Raw genomic sequence first — 20526 nt, 5'->3', positions numbered from 1 at the left:
TTAAAGTTCCATCTTCATCACTTTGTCATTGTGATTATAACAAAGAAGATGTGCTTAAAAAAAAACAAAACTAAAACGAACAAAATCTTATTTAGGGGAAACATTGCATTAAAAATATTGACTTGATTCACTTACTGACCTGCCAAACACATTTACACTGTGAATTAAGATGTAAATAACCAAGATAATCTGTTTTTCTAAAAGAAGAGAAATAATTTTCTCTTTTCAGGGTGAATTGTCAATGTTCCGGAGCAGGTCAGAAAGATAAACCAGTAATTTAATGACATTAAAGCTACAGGAGCATCCTAAAAGTAATTAAATTAGCATCATTAACAATTTTATGAGCTGAAATGTGGATTATGAGGAATGTATGTTTTTAAAAATGTATTAATATACATCCATTAATCATGCAGATTATGAAAGTGTTTGATAATCATGTTTCTTATCTGAAACAGAAGTAAAAAAATCTGTTGAAAGGTTTTCTAGTAGGTGGAGAAATCTAATTAAAGTGTAGAATAGCTGCCATTGAATAGCTGCTGTTGATCGCAACTTCTGCTGATTCTGACTTTATAGCTAGCAGTGTCGCCTCTTTGTGAAGCTGTAGAAATTGCTCACAATTCGTTAAAGAAGAATACTGGAGCTTAGCAACCAGAAAGTGGATTTCAATTGAATCTACTGAGCTTTCATTAAAATGATCTCATAATAACTTCAGATAAAAATAGTGTTATAGTTAGGTCCCCTGTGCTTCAACTAGACTTGTCTTGATAAGATCTCTTTAGCTCAGGTGGAACTGTTGTTTTTAACTGAAGGAATGATTCCAAAATACATCTTTTAATTTCTTTCAAGAGGGTTGTGAGAAAAGTCAGTCAGTGATACATGCAGGCAATAGCTGTAGAATCAGGATGTGTCCCAGGTACAGATGTTTTGTACTCAGAACAGCTAATTTTAGTATCAATTACAGCCTGTGATTTACTGAGGAAGTAAGGGTTGTATGCCATTTTGTATTTTTATTTCCAAATTGGAGGCATAGTGCCTGTACAAGCTCATCAGTAACTGACTCTCATACGTAGGCAACCTACTCCTGCTAGGTACTCCTAGATCCTGCTCAGTACCAGACTTTGAAATAGAGGCAGGATGTTAGAGTGATTGCTGGTACAGTTACAGTCATGAGAACTGATGGCAGCAGTTTTTAACTGCCCATGACAAGATAAAGGGCTTTCTTCAGCCCTATGGTACACAAAAAATGAAAGATGCAGGAAGACCTTTTCATTGTGGGAAGGAATCCTGGGAACACCATGTACTGTGCTTTACTGTGGAAAAAGCTAGTGAATTAGTTTTCTTCTTCAAGCTTTTTCTAGAAGTGTTAAATACCACCTTTCAGGACATAAAGGGTAAGATGAGAAAATGCCATGACTAACTGTATATTTAAGTTGCAGTTAAAGAATATGGTAGAAAATTAGTGGTATGTCTTGTTTACTACATGAAAATATTTTAGTAGCAATTTAGATGAGCTCAAAATAAGACTACTACATGCCAGAATCCAATAACTTCTCTTATAAACCATCCTTAGAATTGGGCTTGGAAATGGATAGTAATCCTGCATGGGAGGAGAGAGGAAATTCTTATGTTCCAGTCCTTTTTTCATAATTCTCGGATTATTTTTTTTTAATCTGTCTTATTTTCCATATTAGTTTTGAAAATAAATTCCAGATGTAAAGCTTGCTTTTCTTCAGGTAATTCCTATAAATACCTGCAATTTTATTCAGTGCTGTGAAGGCTTATTTTTGATAATTGCATAATGGTGGTAAAGTACTTAGTAAATTTGAATTGTTTTAGTATTATTTTTTTATAATCTTCATGGGCCTTCTAGCTTTTTCTGCTGTGTGTTTCCTCTGTCAGGGCTGGTTACACGACTCTTGAACAATCTGCTTTTGAAAATTTTAGGTTTTTATAAACTGTATGTGATGCTCTCACTTTGGGGTTGCTAACTGAATAAAGATAAAAGGAAGCTAAGGAATGATTTAAAAAGTGTAGTGTATAGTAATGAATCTAGGATAAAAGCATAGATTGTTCAGTTATTACTGTTTGACTAATGGAGATTCACTTTTTTTAGACTCCATTTTAGGTGCTTCTGTGTAGTATTGGATGGCTGAGGGATTATTTTTTCTATGTGCAGTGTGTTTACAGAACCTGTCTTTCATATGGTTTTAAATCTTTAAATAATTCCTTGTGAGAGAGTTTGAAAGTCTTCCTAAAAAAGTACATTACCTTCTGATGAATGATGATGGTTCCTTAGTTGGCTGAAGTTTGCCTTGGTGACTACAATTTTGTACCCAGAAAATGGTTAAACTGAGAATATCTTAAGTTTAGCTTTGCTAAAATATATTGTCATGTTCCCTGCTAATATTTGCCATGTGTGTTTTATAGACATACCAAGACAGTACTTCTTAGTCACTGATGTCAGATTATATAGATAGGTTGTTTCAGTATAGTAGCATGCCCTAGAACTGAAAGTTTAGGTTTTGTGGTTTTGTCCACAAAAAAGTATCAGTCTTGTGATCCTTTTTGTGATACTTTTCAATTTTATATTTGTTTTTAGAATTCACAGTTAATTTACTTTATAAATTTCTTTCTATATATCTGTGTAAATTTTATTGAACTTAATACATTTGAAATTTTTAACTTTTACAAGATTAGTGAGTGGCACAGTCAAGATTTACAAATGAGACGACCAGTGAAAAGTTAATTGAATAAATCTACTCAAATGAGGCAAATTCTGATCTGTATCACTCTAAATGACAGTAAGAAAGCTGTATCTGTAATTCAGGTGTGGATTTTGAATAACTTTTTACTCGAATTAACTCTAATTGAGTTTTGAGAGGAATAATAGTAAAATCTGGAAGGGTTTTCATATTTTATACTTGATGCAGATAGGTTTGATTTAACGCTTGGAGACACGGCGCTTTTTTTTTTTTTTTAAAGAGATAAGTGTTCATTGAAAGGAGTCATAATGTGTGCTTGAAATTATTGTAAAGCCAGAGGGTACCTATAACAGCATAGTGCTATATCTTAAGGAGTAATCAAATATTGAAAATATTTGTTTGAAGACCTCTTTTGAAACACAGGAGTTTCTAAAGCTTGATGTGAAAGATAAATTTTCTAATAAACTTGGAAAATAATTTTGAAGGATAAATTGTTTTTAGAGGGAATCTCTACTGTTTGGTTTAAAAAACATTTAGGTAATGATGCTTTTCATTCTTTTTGTCAGTCTTGAAGTTGTGTATAGTTTAGACATTTTATAGGTTTCCTGAGTGCTTTATTACTCTCTTGCATGAGTCTCTAATAAATTTAAAAATATCTCCGTTGTAGCTCCCTCTAGAACTTAACCATATTTAGTAGAAACATGGGTAAGGAAGCATATTTCAGGTGGCTCAATATGAATAGTTCAGCTAGCTCTCCATCTTGCCCCATACTCCAGAGTAAGTGTCGGAATGACTGTACACAAGAAGTGGATCTAGCACAGTATTACTGTCTGCTCCATTTTGCTAAAAGGAAAAAAAATTGGATTATGTGTTTTCTATTAATATGTAGAATAAGGTTTTTTTTTTTAAAGAAGCATACACAGTCTAACCTAGGTCAAAATCTCCCTAGGGAATACTTTTGAATGACTTCACTTCTTTAGAAGTGGCCACTTCTCAAAAAATAATCCAGCCCGCACAATTGCTGCTATTAAAAAAAATAGTATTATACCTTCAGTCACTGGCTTTAAGACATCCCTGGGTAATATTTAGGAATATAGTGCATTATATAAAATTGATAATCTCAGTACTGGATTTGAGAAAAGCAGAATAAAATTAGAATATAGTTTACGTATGGGGCAAAATCATATATGACCAGGTTAAAGGTATCCCTGAAAAAGCATTGCATTTCTTCATCCCACAGTTTAAAGCACAAGTGTATTGTAATAAATTCTTGTATAGTTTTATGTATTGAATTTTTATGCTTTGTAGTCAGTTAAAATGTCCTATTTTGATTGATATAGCAACTGAAGGAGAATTATTCAGCATTACAGAGAAGGTAAAAATACTTAAGTCATGTATTTGAAAGAGTATAGAGTAAATTTTTTTTAAAAGATTTGAATGCTGCTTATAAACTATTCTAAAATGTAAAGCTGCAAAAGAAATTGTTAAGCATATATGTTATTTTTAGGGTGCATGTTTACTAGGAAATAAGCTACATGTGGAAGTATTCATTTTTCCCAACATACTAAGTCGTATGTTTCAAGCAATTGCAATACTCTCCGTATGCAGTATCTCTCATTCTGTCAAGGCAAGCCTTAAGGGGGAAGGTGAAGAGTAGGAAGGGAGAAAGAAAAAAACATGCAGTGTTATTTACTACAGAAAAAAAACAATACAACAAAGCAAAACTCTCAAGTGAAACTGAGTCTTGGCATAACTTTGAGTCATCAAGTCATACTGTAACTGAAAATCTTTAAAATGTATGCAGCATTTGTAATTCTGGTGATACAAATGTACGTATCAAATTTAGGTTGATAATTTAGACTGTATAAAGGATTGAGTCCTTAGCTACAAAAAGTGATCTAGTTTAATTCTGGCTTTGACAGAAAGCGTGTTCTAGTCAGACTTTTCTGAATTCTCTGGAAATTTTCTCTCTGAAACTGTGAATTGCCATATTCCTCAGATGAATTTGTCTTTTATAGGTTCATCTTTGCATTTATATTTCTTATATTTCATTCAGAGGCGCATTCCACCCTTCAAGTTAAAGATTTCTTCCTTATCTGTTAGCTGCTATTTTTGAAGCTCTGTGTGAGCTGAAGTTTATTCCAGAATGAGTACATTAATTATTAATTACTTTAAATGCATTGCAACAAAGTTAACAATCCATCTTAGTAATTGAAAGCCCATGATTTACGGCTGTTTCAGAAGTTTAAGGCTGCTAAAGTAGAGATTAATCACAAGCAAAATGTTACGTAATTCAGACACAGTTTGCAACAATCTCATGTTTTACAGGGGATTACAAATGCATTATTTTATTGAAATGAACTACTTGAATGAAAGGAAACTTAACATTCAGGTGTGTAGTTTATTTCTGCCCTATAGTTCATAGGGATTAATTCTGCACATTAGTTTTCCCAATTGCTTAAGTTCCCTGTTAGATAATTTTATCTGTCATTTACCTTATTTTATTGCCTTCTAAAAAGTCTTCTTATTATGCTAGATAGAAGGATAATACATGGCAAATGCACATTTTTGTTGACAGGATTTTATTCAAACTGAATTACCTATGCTGCATTGCATTTTACTGTAGCATACCACAGATTTTTCAGTAAATTCACTTGTTAGGGCAGATATTCCAAAAAACACTGTAGGCGTTGTGAAGCTGTCTTGTGGAGTACCTGGAAGTCAGGCACAGGTCTGGTAGCAAGACTTCCAGTACTTGTTGAGAAGCAGAGTGCAAGGCATCTCTGCATCTGGGGTACCCAGCTACCTAAATCTGCAAATGTGTGGAACATTTGAAGTTGTACTGCAAATAGTCCATGGCAGGCTCCGGAATTTTCTGTGTATTAGGAACCAGTCTATTTATCTGATAATCTAAAGGGTTTCTTTACTTGTTACTTTCCTGAAATGAGACAGCAGAATCTGAGCTGAAGCCCACATTATTTTTTTTTCTCCTGATTTATGGTTGACTCTCACAGAAATTGAAGCCATCTAAAGAACAGAAGCTCAGGTCTTTGAAAACTGATTTTGTGTTCCATCTCTGATTTGATTCTTCGTTCCTTCGAGATCATACTGTATTATCTTAAGAGTTAATCTGCATCGGAGTGACCCAAACCAGAAATTTTGGAGACGTTGCCATGATTAAAAGACCTGTTTCTATTCAATTCTGCATTATCTCGGAATGAGGAAGCCAGGTGCACAAGGCCATCTTATGTTATTTTTATGTAAAGCTTAGATTTGAGCCTTCATCATGAAAAAGCAAAATTGCATGGAAGGTTATTCTGCCTACCAGTGCTTTCTGGTCAAGGGCAGACATAGCAAGGGTGATATTTGTTTGGGGGTTTTGTTATTTTTGTTTTTTTCCCCTCTGGGGGACAGATAGGATGTCGGATTTTTTTTTTTAATATTATTTTTTCATTTAATGGCATTTCCTGTTGAAATACTGTGAAAAAGTGTAGTTTTTTGAAGGAGATCTTTTTATGATGGTAGACCAATGACTGCCAAGCTCTTGTATGCTGGGCTTTAATCTGTAGAACCTTTATGAACTCTTCAGGTACAAGTATAAGTCTGCTGATCTGAAAAGATGGTGTACCAGTGTCATAAACTTTAGAAGTCTGTAACTAGATGACCACTTGTAAATAAGTGATCTGATCGGTGATTTTTAAAAAATATAGTTCTGTTCTTCAGTTACAGCTGCTTGATAAGTTTGTCCTGCAATCATGGATTTGTATGTTACAACTTGAAAATATATTCAAAAGTTGTCATCTGTTCCCAAACCAGCTGTGAATTTCAGTTTTATGTATTACTTTCCTGGCTGCCTTAGGAAATACATGCATCAGAGACCTTTGCACTTTTTTGTCTTCTGTAACTCCTAGGATTTGGAAGAATTAATAAGAAAGTATAATGCAGATGATCTCCTAGTTGTCTTTTCTATAAGTAATGAGCGAGCTTTTTTAGATAAAGCTGTCATTGAGTGTGGTGCCTCTTCAGAAGATAAAAATTACTTGAATGAAACAAGATGCAGGGAAATGAAATCACATTACCTGTGATGGTGAAGGAAAGATGACGTATCAAATTGTTTCCCAGTCTGGTTACCAGTAATAGGTTATGGCTGCAAAAACATCTATCTTCATGGGGTCAGTAGCTCCTTACTTATGTGGTCATTCTCAGTAATTTTTTCTTCCAGCATCAGAATTGCATCAGATCATTCAATTCACTTGGTGTTTAAATGTGTCAGGTACTCCATCATTCTGGCCAAACTGCTTCAGTCACTTTCAGTGCAGCAAGGTTATCACATCAGAGCATTTCATAATACAGGATATTCAGAAAACAAATGTCACATTCTTTATCAGTTCAGTTGTGTTATATCATTAAGTTGAGCTATTGCTACAGCGCCGTGAAACTGGAATTTATGCTTATGAAATTTATAACCTGAGAGTGTTCGTGTTCAGGTATTAAAGTAATGTGGTAGAAGACCACAGCAGGACACAGTAGCCATTTAAATGCTATGTTGCAGCATCAGTTTTGGCTTCTCACAGTTAGTATCAAGTGGGCATCTGTGCAGTCAGTTTTCTGAACTAAATGTCTGTTCACAGAGCTGTAATGTATATTATGGTCTATTTCAGTATGAAATCTTAATATGCAAAATAGTGATGCATACTGTTACATTGCTGCTGACCAATGCTTTTACAATTTTTGATCTGTAGTTAGTTAATCTGTATAGTGTTTTGATAATAGGAGGTCTGAGGCTTGGGTGCAAAACTGCTTATACACTATTCAAAACAAATTTTATCTTGGAGTAGTGTGAGAGTATGTTTTATATTACCAAAGGAGCCTATATATGAAAAGCAGTTAGATGTCAGGAAGCTTAAGGATTTTGAGTCAATTTTTATATCATTGACCAGAATTATTCTTCACATGATTAAAACGGAGTGTAGCACCATTTTCATTAATAAATCAGTGGATCAAAGTTGCCTGCAATTGGTTACTGATTTGGGTCTAAATCAAGAATTTTGCATATGGCAGTATTACCTCAGGGGCTATAGATAATCTATATGTATATGAACTATTGCTCTTTTTAGTTTGGTAATTCTGTTGCCCAAGATATTTCGGAGCTACTTACTGGAGGACATACTTTTAAATACATAAACACTGAAAAATAATTTCAGAAACCGCCAATAAAACCCTGCTCTCATAATGCTTCTTCAGTATTATATTTAGTAAAGGTGGCTTTCTTTTGCAGTATATACTACAGGAAATCGAGTTCTATTATTGAACTTTATTTTGAGGTAGCTGAAATAATTGGCGTATAATAGTATTTAGATAATTTGAGAATGGTGAAATTTAGTATTAATCATTTTGCAGAATGGGTTTTTTATGGGAAAGGGTTAGAGTTGTACATTTTATTTCTTGTTACTGTAAGTCAGCATAGTGCTGACATCCACTAGATTTTTCATTTTGTCTACTGTCGCTGTTACTTTAGCTCTCTATTGGTGTGGTTATTGAAGTTACAGATTGGATAACCTTAAAGTTTGTTGTTTTTTTTTCCTGTAAGCAAAACTTAGGAATTTATAAAATAGAATTATATGGTTTTCAGTAATTTTTGTGCCTTATTAATTTTATTTTCTTTGACATGATTGTTATTTTATTTTGATTAATTTGGGGGTTTGGATGTTTGTCATGTATACCATATCCAAGGCTAAAATAAGGTTTTGCTTTGCCTTGCAAACAATAAAACTGGCTTCTCCTTTGCAGCAGTTGAGATTGTTATTATTACTTCTGCTTTGTGTGATTCCTTTACATTTTCATCTCAATGAAATTAAATCTGATTTGCTTCAGGCCATTCAAAATGCCAAAGGCAAGATTCCTTATCAAGGCAGGAATTCAGTATCCCTGAATGTTTAAGGTAGTACTTAATTACCCCTTGAATGCATTTTTGAATCTTGCTGTTCGTCTTAAAGTGTCTTTTTTTAATTTTTTTTTTATATTTTCGTTTGGACAAATGTTTTTTTGGGTACCGTTGTCTTGTGGAGATGAGAAGCTCACAATTTTAAGAATTTGCCATGCTGTCTTGACTCAGGTTACAGCTAAATTTTAAGCCTCTCTGACCTCATCTTGAGAAGGCCTAGTAATTTCCCTTAGTTTTGAGAAGAAAGGTGTGGAAAGGATATGCAAGAGAAAAAAAAGAGAAGTGTATGTTTTCTTCCAGAATATCTAAAAGCTTTTAGCAGAAAGTAATATGGGTCTGTTTCCTTTTTCATATCACTGATTGTAACAATGCAAAGGTCAAGTGTAAATTAATTTTCAGTTCTTTGATTAACTGGCTGAACTGATTCTTCCCCAATCTTCCCCCCACTTGTCAAACTCGGTAATGCTATTGTATTTCATGTGTATTTACTATTGAGGAACATGAACAATATGTCCCTCTGATTCTGACTTTGAGATCTGATGTGATGCCGTATTAGGAAAATATACAGTAAAGTATAGGATGACATTGGAATATGGTGCAGTAACTGACTTTTACCATTGCAGATAAACAGAGTAATTATTCTAAATCATAGCATCACTTTCAGCTGGGTACCCACTAAAATCACTGCACTGTGGTTTCCTGAAAATGCCACAATCCTTCAACTGCCAAATTAAGCCCAGGGAGAACAACCATCAGTAGTGCCTGCGCAGTTATGTAGAGGGATGAGCTCTGAACCAAGTGAAAAGATGTTCTGGAAGAACAGTAACCTTTCCCATGATGTGCACATTTTCCATTACGTTTCTGACACAAAATGCTGTGAAATGATTTAATGGTGACATTTTGTTTTGCTGACATTCCCTTTTCTTATTAAAAAGAAACAAAAGTTAGGTTAAGAAAGTTGGAGGAAGGGTGGCCAAGCATTTGAATTCTACTAGAGAAATCCATTTCTTTTGAAGGCAAAACCGAAGCCATTCTAGATAAACATTGTTTCTGACATAGCAGTTGGGTTTGGGGGAAGGGAAAGGTATCTATTGTCAGCATCAATATTGAGCACCTTCTTCTTTAAGGTTAATTTATATTGTTGCTTTGCAGTAATTGCACACCAAATATGATAATTCAGTAAAGCATCCTTTCTAATTAGCTAACGCAGGCACATCAGCTATACAGCACAGCACTTATTTTTGCTTGTCATTCTTGATCTATATTACTAGAAACGATTGTAGAAAGGAGCAAAGCATGAGCAGATGTAGTACACTGAAAGGTCAGCACTTGTCACTTGGAAAAGGCATTTTTATGGAGTGAGAAAACAGAAATGCTGCCCATTGATGTCATACAGGAGGTTGTCTGCATCTGAAATAATGTAAAAACACTTCGGCAGAAAAACTGCTTGTCTTAAGTGCGGTTCATGCATCCTTTGGCAGCTTTCGATTTCCTGTTTCAGAACTGATGAAAAGCCTTGCTTGTTTCTAGCACAGAATAGAAGTTTTATCTTTGAAAACCACAGCTTTTGCTTTTGTTTTCTTAAGGATGTATAAAGCTTTCTTGGCACCTAATTTATTTTATCCGTCTGCCATCCATTCCTAATTTGTTGGATGACTGTTGATGTCATTGTAAGTCACTCTATTTCCCTGAGGAGACATCTGAATATGAATAAAATATTTTAGTTTGAAGTTCCTCAAATAAACATAGAGTTTCATTTGTGCAGTAACTTACTTGAGAGAAAATATATATGTATTAAAACGTGTTTGCTGTCACATTATTTGTTACTTGGCCGAGAAGGCATGCTGGCTTTGAGAAATTCAAAATAATTTTAAGTTCTGGGCAGAGAACCTCAGTTTGTAGTAATTTAAATTTTTGTAGCTAAAAGTGAATACAGACTAGTATATCCTTACTCTTCCTGAAAGCTAATGTGCACAATTGGGTTTTAAGGGTTGGATGTGTCTTCGGAAAACTGTGTGGCATCTGTTTGCACCTTCAGGACTTTAGGAGAGCTTTACCATCCCATATCTGCTAAAGCAGTTGCGATGAGGTTTTTTAGTTTTGAGAGAAAGCGGAAATTGTAGTGATAGCTAAAGGTGAGTATGGTGCTGATACTTAAGAAGCTGAAGAACTGCTTAGTTTTAGCTTAAATAGCTGGGAATAAATACAATTATAATTCAGTTGTAGTAGTGGACTGATAGTTAACTTAATAAATTCTAAAAAATAATGTTCTAATAAAGTCTAAAAAAAATTGTAAAAATCCTAATGACAGTAACCCAAATGATACAATTTGTTGACATTTATTTGACCATAATGTATTAACAATAATTTCAGAGCTGTTTCTTACAAAAGGGTATTAAAAATGAAATAGATGTGATGAAATTGTTTTGGCAGCCTTTAGCTGTTTGCTAACAATTTAATACAGCAGTAAAAGCTAGCAATAGCAGCACCAAAAGTGCATAGGAGCAACTTGATTGTAATTTGGTAATACTGTATGAATAAAAATACATACTTCAGAGTAAACTGCAGCCAAGGTTTATCCTTGGGTTTAAAGACCTCATAAATTTGAAGAGCGTTCTAAAGTGTTCTTGTTACTAAACGTCAGAGACAAATTATGCCTGGTTGCTGATGTTGCTACCAAGGGGAATGGAGGAGAGGAAATAAATCTTATCTTATGTAAGTATGCCTTTAGTAAGGCTTTCCAGGCCTCAAATGGAAGTCTCTTTGGACCTTGTGGTATGTGCTGCTTATTTAAGTATTCCCATCTCTGCTCAGCAATCCAGGTGAATAAAATGTAAGAGTATGGATGAGACTTCTGCCTGTATTTTGGTATCTAATGGAGAGCATGGTAATTAGCATAAGCACAGTTCTGTGGTTTATACCTGGTAAAAGGCAATTAAATAAAAACAAACAAAAGAAGCCATCTTTAAACTTTGTGAAATTGTGAAGTCCCCTGAGATGGTGAATTTCCTTTGTAGAGCTTCTTTTAGAGGTAATGGAGTCTATATTCATTTGCTGTCCTTTAACTTGTGTATAAGAATTCAGAGTACATGGGGTGGGATGTGGAAAAATGTTCTGAAAGTGTGTTTTATTATAAATGCTTATTGAACTAGACATTAAGTAGGTGCAACAGAATACATAGCTGGTTTAATTGGCAAGAATCTGTGCAAGTCCAGAGCAATCCACATCATCATTTTTTTATACATTTAGGATATTTAAATTATGTTTCTGTTCAAATTAATTATACTTATTAAAGTATTTTGGGGAAAAGGTGAAAATATGGAAGTGCTGCTGAAGGGGGAGTGTTTAGGAAACTGAGGAAAGTGAGGCAAAAGAAGGGGTAACTGGGCAATGAGAATGAGAACAAGTAATACATAGAGGAGAAATCAGCTTACAAATTCTGTAAACCTCGAAGTAGTGAACTAGAAAGAATCTAGTGTAGAAACTGTTAGGAACATAACTTCCTGACAGTGTATATTTTGCATTACCATTTGATGATGCAGAAATTGAGAAGGGGAAAGTTGAAGTGATTTGAGGGTGGAACAAAATGTGACCAGAAAATTGGCACTAAAAAGGAATAGTTGATTTTTTTAAGATGTTCAGAAAGAATAACAAATGGGATTCAGTTAACAGCGTGAGAAATTGTGCCAGGGATAACCTTATTTATAAAGCTGTTTGCTTCAGTATTGAAGACCATTTTGTAATAATTGACAGGAAAAGAGAGCAACGCTTAGATTTTTCCAGCTTGATGAAGACTGAAAACTACCTGTCTGTGGAGGGATATTAAGAAAAGCACTTGAGGAGAAAATACTTAAAATGTCCTTTTTTAAAACCAAAAGTAGTATCTGTTAAGATTTTGTTCTTATGAGTAAAAACAATCGTGCTGGTTTTAGTAGTCCAGTTGTGTGATGTGAATCAATCCAGTAATATTTAACTGAAGTTTTTCTCCATTTTTGAGAGATTGTACAAGCACTGGTATGGAAAAAGCGGGGAAAGCAGCAGTATAGTATCTTAAAATGCAGAGCAGATGAAAAGAAAAAAAATAGTGTTATTTTGTAACCAGTCTTAGTAAAAAAATGTTTAAATTTACATAAAAACAGCCTGTTGTCTGCTGCTACCTACTGACAGTTCTTTTAATAACACTTGCTGTGAAAAAGAGATAAGAAAACCAGCGGGCTTTTAAAACTCCAGTGGTAATCTTAGTTTTTCACATTAAAGAACAATAAGTAAACGGCAGGAGTTTAATTTTCTTCAGTTCTGAAAGGCTTTTCTGAACCACTTCTGCTTTTATCAAAAGCAGAATCACAGAATAGAGTTTGGAGGAGACCTCTAGGGCTGGTCTAGTCCCCAGTCCCCTAACTCAAAACAAGATCTGATAGAGCATATTACTCACGGCAGTGTCTTACTGGGTTTTGAGTATCTCCATGGATGGAGTCTCTGTAGCCTCTCCGGGCAGTTTGTTCTTCCTCATGGTGAAAAAAAAAGATTCTTCTTATGATTCAAAAAAAAATAAAATCCTGTATTTCAGTTTTTGCCTATTGCCTCTTATCCTTTCACTGAAACACTAAGAAATACGTTTTCTCAACCCAGCTCTCTCAGCTTCTTTTTGTATGACACATACTCCAGCCCCTTAATCATCTTCACAGTCCCTTTGCTGGATTCACTCCTGTAACGCCATTATGCTTTTTGTGCTGGGAAGCCCAGAGTTGGACACAGTGCTCATGGGGTAGTTTCACCAGTGCTGAGTTCAGGAATAAAGCATATTTATTGTCCATAGAAGTAAACTATTAAAAAATTTGGTTTGTTATAAAAGAAACATCTTCCTGTAGTCAATATAGTGAGTTATTGAGAACAGTACTTAAGGGTGAGAAAGTATTTCAGTTATTTTGTTTATTTAATCCATGTCTTTGGAAAACTGTGTTGCAGTTGTAGTTTGTAATTGTAGTTTAAAAGGTTGAGCAACATACTAGAGAACCACCAGTGCTAATGCTTACTGTTTTCCACTAGAAGTTTTCTCTCTTGGTGGAAGGCTCCACTATGTAAGTTAAGTTAAGTTAAGACATCCCAGTTCCAGCCCCTTCCTCTGCCTTCTTTGAAAAGTGACTTTTTAAAATGCTTTTCAAAATTCAGTGCATTAGGATATCATTCCATTTAATAATAGCTTTCAGTGAGCACCTGTCAAATTGCATTAAAAGAGCTGCATCATCTGACATAGCAGTGGACCGAGACACACACATAAACTCCCAAAACTCAACTGGGAAGGGCTGTTTGCCAATTCCTTTCAACCCCAGAAAATTATAAATAATGTTATAGCTCAAACTCGACACTGTTTCTTTCTAAAACTCCTTCTCCTGCAGAGAAGGAGTTAGAACTGCTAGGAGTGAAGTTCTAGCAGTGTTACACTAAAGGGATAATGTCCTTTTCCCGAGGGACAGAGAATGTGAAGACAGGAGATTAGTCACTCTAAATTATCACCTTTGGTGGGTAGTGGTGTACCCTACAAAGTGGGGTTGTGGGTGCAGGTTTTACGGATGCTAAGAGTTAAGATCTCCCCCTTCATTCAAAACAAAAGTGGGGAATACACAAGCTGGCTTTCAGAGGAGTGCAGAAGACTACTAACCATAAGTTTTTTGTCTGATGCAGGTCGTAGTTCCTTGAAGACTTGATCTGAACAGTTTGCGTGAACTAGCCATTAATTTCTAAGCTATACCAAAACCACTGTGGCCTCTTTTTCGCCTTGTAGATAGTATTTCGTAACTGTGTGTAGACTGTTGATAAGTATATCTGCACATGTGCGTGTGTATTTGGAGTGGTCAGTGTATGATTTCAAACAGTGTTAAGCACATGCTACGTTCCTGTTTACTGTCATTTCCTCCAGATTCTTCTCTGAAAGCAAATGACACCTTAAAAAAGAAACTTGCCTTTGCTGGCCCATTTGATTGCTGGGTATTTATAACAGTATGCGCTTTGCATTTTGTGGAAACGGAAACATGCATTAGGTTTATAGTATATAATACTTGAAACTTTAATATTTTTCCTTTTTTTCAGTTGGTCCTCCCACCATAGGAAACACATAAATTATATTGTTAAAAGACCTGATACTTTTATTTTGAAACTTACTTTATTTTGAAACTTTATGGCAGCACGCCCCTCCCCAACATATATACATATAGGCCTTTAAGAAGAGAAGTGAACCAAAGTTTTTGATCAGTTAATTGAGTTTTGGCAAAGTTCTCCTATTCTTTCCCAAGGACAAAGAATAAATATATCTATGTCAGTTTGATGAAATCTGGAAAATTGGAAGCTTTTAAGAATGTTGGGGGTGGAATACTTCCCTCGTAACTAGCAGAGTCATAGTACAGCGTTTTTTAAATCTTTTGTCATCTGAGCTTTGATTTGCTTATCCCTGCCTTGGAGCACTAAGTTGCTACAGGACTTGTGGAGAAATTGAGAGCAAAGTGGTCAACAGTGGTGTCAGTGACTGATTTGAAGTCTGTTTGATTCAAATGGAGATTGGACAAGTGCTACACTAGACAAGAAGAATAATATGAGGCATTGAATTTGGGCAGGTGTGTAACTCTCCTGGGTCACTTCACTTGTTTGTCATTCTCAGGGAGGTACGAGCAGAATGTTCATAACTCAGGAATACACAATTGCATATTCACTTCTGGTAAGGACTAACATGTTGCTAGGCTAAGCTTTATTATGAGCATCATACACATAGTATGAATGCAGATGTCTAATGAATCTGCTGGTCAGGCAGGCATTGGTAAGGTGAAGGTGTTTCAGGTTCTGTTGTTCCTGGATCAGGCTAGTCCTGATCTTGCTGAATGTCATCTTCAGATTCTCCACTGTATTCTCAGGGGTTGTAATTTCTGTGTTGTTTTTTTGTGGGGTGTTTTTTTTTTTTCTTGGGTCATTAGTGCACTACCATTTCAAATCAACAGACACAACAAATTTTTGTGCTTACCTAGCAGAGTTTGTCTTTCTCCTTTATTACATCTTGTTTTCCTCCATAAAGCTAAGCCAAAGTTATGCAGATTGCTGTATGAACAGGGCCTTGGGTTAGACAGAGAAACCCTTGAGCTGTGGCTGTCCGGGCAAAAAAACTGGCAGTTACCACCAAGTATGGAGATTGGTGGGACTGAGACTGGTAAGCCGACGAAGAACCCGAGTTCGAATGGTAAATGTGCAGAAACAGTATTGAGAGACAGTCTTAAGCTCATGTGGAGAGGCGGCAAAATACAGACTTTTCAAGCTCCAGGACTTGAAAGAAGAAAGGCATGTGAGAGAAAGACACTGGAACAAGAAAACTGTGTGGATGGTAGTCAGAAGTGGGGAGAATACTAATACTGTTTAAAGAGCCATGAACAGAGAGTTGTGGATAGGAAGCCTCTGTGGAAAGGAGAGGTTTGCTGTGGTTAAGTCAGTGAAGCTGAGAGGGGAAGTGACTGGAAAATGGTATCTTAGTAAACTTTCAGCTACTGTAATGGTACAGTGGCAGAGGATGTTTATTTATTATGGTCATGAAATGTCTCTGATACTGACTTGTTATTTTGAAAATACATGGATAGAAGACCTTTATCATCCCCAATCATTATTCAGGGTGTTTTGATGTGTTTTTTCTTTTCCTGTTTGCTTCCTGGTGGTATATTTGAGCATCAGCATGTGCAGTGTCATAAGAGATGAACCGTTCTTTAAAACGGCATCTGTCCAATTTGCTTACAAGTTGAGAGGCAGAGAACACAAGCTAGACAAAAGAGGCCTCTAAGGTGCTTGTTTATGTTTATATACCTCACTCTATGATACACATAAATATCTAAGTACACTAAAAGTGTCAATTTAAAAGTATGAACAGCAAGCAATAACAAACTAATGCTAAACCATAATTAGCATTGCTTGTATGATTATGGTTACAATGTATTAATTTTGCATACTTAGAAACACTTTATTCTAAAAGCAGAAAAATACTGGGTTTATGACTTAACTAATCAAGTATGTATTGATTATTAATCCTCCAGGGTTTTTTTGGCTGAAATTCTTGGTTTAAGTTTTTATATATTTTCTTTGTTGCATGCTGTCATTCACCTATCTTGACCAATTTATTAAAAATAGATAAAATAGTTAAGTCCTCATTTGGAATACTTCAGTTTTATCTCTGTTCTCCAGAAAAAGTGGGAGAGAGCTCAGAAATCAAATAATCACAGTCACAGATTCAAGCACAACGCAATTTTCTTGAAATAAAATTCTTTAACTTCTTTGTATCTGTCATTTTTACCTTTTGTATGTCTATCATTCCAATGAGTCAGTACATTCGCTTTCTGAGGTGTTTTTATTTTTTTCTTGAAGGGACAAAAATAGTGAAAAGGAATAGGGAGGGGGCAAGGGCATTTCAGAATGACCATGAGCATTAAAAAGGCAAAAAGCCAAATCTACTCTTTGTAGTTCTGAAGTCATGCAGAATGATGTACAGTCTTTTATTTCATCTTCTTCCCAAATTCATGTTCTGAAGACAGAATATATATATATATATAAGTGCATTGTTTGAAATGCATTTAAGCCTGTTACTAATAGCTTTTAAAAGTAGTTTCATTTCTGCCTGGACTAAATGCTCAGTTTGTTGACGTGTTGCAGAAGGAACTGTACACTGTGGAGCAGATCCGGCTGAAAGTGTCCAACAAGAGCAGTAACAAAAGTTTAGGAAACTGGTAAACTTAATAATTACCTTACACCCAGCATGGCATAGGGTAAGGCATCATTTCACCTTATTGGTTTGTTTTGCTTTAGTTTTATTTCATGCAGATTTTACTGCCAAGATATAATGAGAATATATATTACAAATAAAGTATTCTTTTCCTGCCTGAAGAGGTTACTGCATCTTTTGATTCAGTTGAAACAAACCACGCTTCATGCTTTATCTGCACTACGTTGTTGATGTACTGCTGAAAGTAATATTCAGTAATGGTAATGGCATTGTGGAAAATACGCAAAACCTCTCTTGACGTCCATTTTTGTTACAAGGAAATAATTTTTGGGAGCCCTTTTTTATATTATTTGAGAAAAAATAAACATGGTACAGTGTAGATCACAGTGGGTTTATTTATTTTTTTTTTAGTTCTCTTGGAAATTATTTCTATGATTCTTAGCATAAAGTTCCTCAAATAGAGCATCTTCTCATTATACTTTTATCAAACTTCTGGCATTGTCTTAGATGCTATTAATAGATTTTTGTTTATCATAGAACTAATCTTTGTCACTGCTTTTGAGATCTGTGTATGATGTCTGAATTTTATTTACATGCCCACTTTCAGCCATGGCGTAGAACAACCATGTTATAAGAACTGTTGTTCTAAATACTTTGTCTGAATTCCAAAAATGTTGTGTGAGGCTTTTTGTATATAGCTCAATTATGATACAAATGTAAATATATCTGTTGTTTATACATACTGATTAACTTCAGGCTTCATTTGAAAAAAACCTGTCACTAAATACTGCATGTGCCAGAACTCGTTTGAAAAGGAAACGCAATTCCTGCTTTTGTATACTTCAGATTTATTCTATTCTGAGTGCTTTTACACCTAGAAAATTGTCATTTTTGGTGTAGAGTTTTAAAAATTAAGACTGAAAATAAATTATGAAATCATAATGGAATATATGAAATATTTGCCTTGTAAGTTAAGCAAATATATTTTGAAGCACATCTTCCCAGCTTTTCTAAATCTATCAGTTTGAAATACTTTCTGGCCTTTACAAAAAGATGATCCAGTGTTAACGTGCATTTTAAAAATACAGGGATGTGTATGTACTGTGCAAGTGAATTCATTATATTTTCCATGCTTTTCTTTTCTAAGTTGTGTTTACAAACAAAATGAGATGTATCTGGGAGCTTTTTACTTAGGCCATTTCATGCATAAAAAATTTATTGTGGGGTTGTAAATATCACAAATAATACTTGTTTTATGTTGTGGGGGGTTTTTGTGAGTTGCTTGGTGATTTTTTTTTTTGATGTCTACAAATATGCTTTAGATATGCTCACAGTTACACAACTTACCCCTATAACTTTCCTGACTTTTGTTTGGTTTATAGTATCTAGGTTTCTGTAGAATATAAAATCACCTTCCAATCAAAGAAAGAGAGCCTTTATTGTGTCAAATACTGTTGAATTTTAGGATGGCATCAGAGGCTAAATATTTTACTATTTATGCACAACAAGAATGATTATAAATCTTGAACAGCACTTGGAAATCTAGCAAATTTTGGATTGGAGCTTTACTGTTCAGTTTGTGAGCCACCTTTTCTAATTTAGTGTTGTTCTGAAAGGTGCAGAGGTTATCATTATAATAATTATTTAATGAATTCTGTTAGCCCCAAAATCACCCCCGGTGGTACTTTCTCTGTTATTGAGTACCATGTAGATCTCAAGCTATGGTCTGCTGCTTTTTGAGTCCAGCTGGCTTTTAAGCCATTCATCCAGCCTTGTACTTGAGTTAGTAAAGAAAGTACTCTAGGGGGCTGCTTGAGAAACCTTATGCTGAATACATTTCGGTATGTAACCACCACTGCTTTTTCCTGTTTCACATAGCCAGTCATTTCATCATGGTCGTTTCAAACATGAACAACTCATCTATCCTTGTTAATCTTGGCTGAAAGTTCTGGATAACTTTCTTGTCCTTCCTGTGTTTGAAAATGGATCCTGAGGGACCTGATCATTTGCAGGGCAGGAGTGATGCAGCCTGTGATTTCCTAGGTCCTACTTACTGCCTTTTTCTAATGGGCATGTCTTGAATCTTAAAGATGGGCTTAGTATTTTTCAGTTGTCAGACTTGCTTTGGTTGTCATGATATTTCTTAGATCTTATACAGGAGCCTGACTGAGGTAACAAGCATCCCTTTCAGACCCATTGGATAATCCCCATGGATTGGAATATGTTGAAATTTAGTAGCCCCTGACTTGTTGCTTTCATGCTGTTGGCTGTCCTTCTCTTTCCCATGTCTCACTGCTGGAAGTCTGAGAGCAAGTTTTCACTGTGTGCACTGAGGCATTGAGCACAAAGATTTCAAGCATCAAAGACATCATCCCTTTCTGTGTTACCAGTTAAAATCCAATCTGTATTTTCTCTGAAATTCCTTTCACTGCTACCATTTTTGTAGAATTCCTTTCTGTTTCTCATTGAATCCATCTGGGGTTTTGCCTTCTCAGATTTACTGCCATTCATTTTGCACATTTAGTTCAGTAAAAAGCTTCTTGCTTAATCATACAGACGTTCTGCTGGAGTTCCTCATCTGTACAATGGGGTGAGGTGTTTCTCTGAGCTCTGAGTAAATTTTATATGAAAAATCGTCCCTCTCTCTCACTTGATAACCTTCCCTTTCATGATAGCCACCTGCAGGGTTCTGCCTAGCATTTCTTTTGACAAGCCAAGGTTTCCTCTTGCAAAGCCATGCTGCAGCTTTTTATAGTCTTTGTTACGAAGTAGTAAATTATTTTGTAATTTTAAAACCATAGTAGTGACGAAAGACTGTACTTACACCTCCCTTTGTTCTCTGGATGCGATGTTCCTATACATAATAAAGTTTCAGTAGTGTCATTAATCTTCTCAATGTAAATTATAAATAAAACCTGATATTAATTGATTTCTGTATCAGCAAGTGCATTACAGATTTTGATCTGGGCTGTGATACACAGCAGCTTGGTAAGGAGGTTCCACATGATGTTGTAGAGGCTTGAATGGCTCATAGTAGAACTGTTACAGTTTTAAGGTTTCTAGGAGTGGGAGTTTTGGGAGATAAAAATATTTCTTGAACAAGAAATTATTTTTAAAATGAAGAAAAAAATACTCAT

At 35.1% G+C, this 20526-nt stretch overlaps 1 protein-coding gene across 6 annotated transcripts in view; it reads left to right on the top strand.

Moving 5' to 3' along the window:
- The window catches only part of PHF14 (PHD finger protein 14), a 162135-nt gene that overhangs the window by 67047 nt on the left and 74562 nt on the right, over positions 1–20526 (top strand). The window lies entirely within an intron of this gene.

Source organism: Pezoporus flaviventris, unplaced genomic scaffold (assembly GCF_033815535.1).
Source record: "Pezoporus flaviventris isolate CSIRO_AGI_PZ_B2104156 unplaced genomic scaffold, CSIRO_AGI_Pfla_v1 ptg000055l, whole genome shotgun sequence".
Taxonomy (NCBI): domain Eukaryota; kingdom Metazoa; phylum Chordata; class Aves; order Psittaciformes; family Psittacidae; genus Pezoporus; species Pezoporus flaviventris.
The sequence above is the reverse complement of the archived record's forward strand: the minus strand, read 5'-3'. Positions and strand labels throughout refer to the sequence as shown.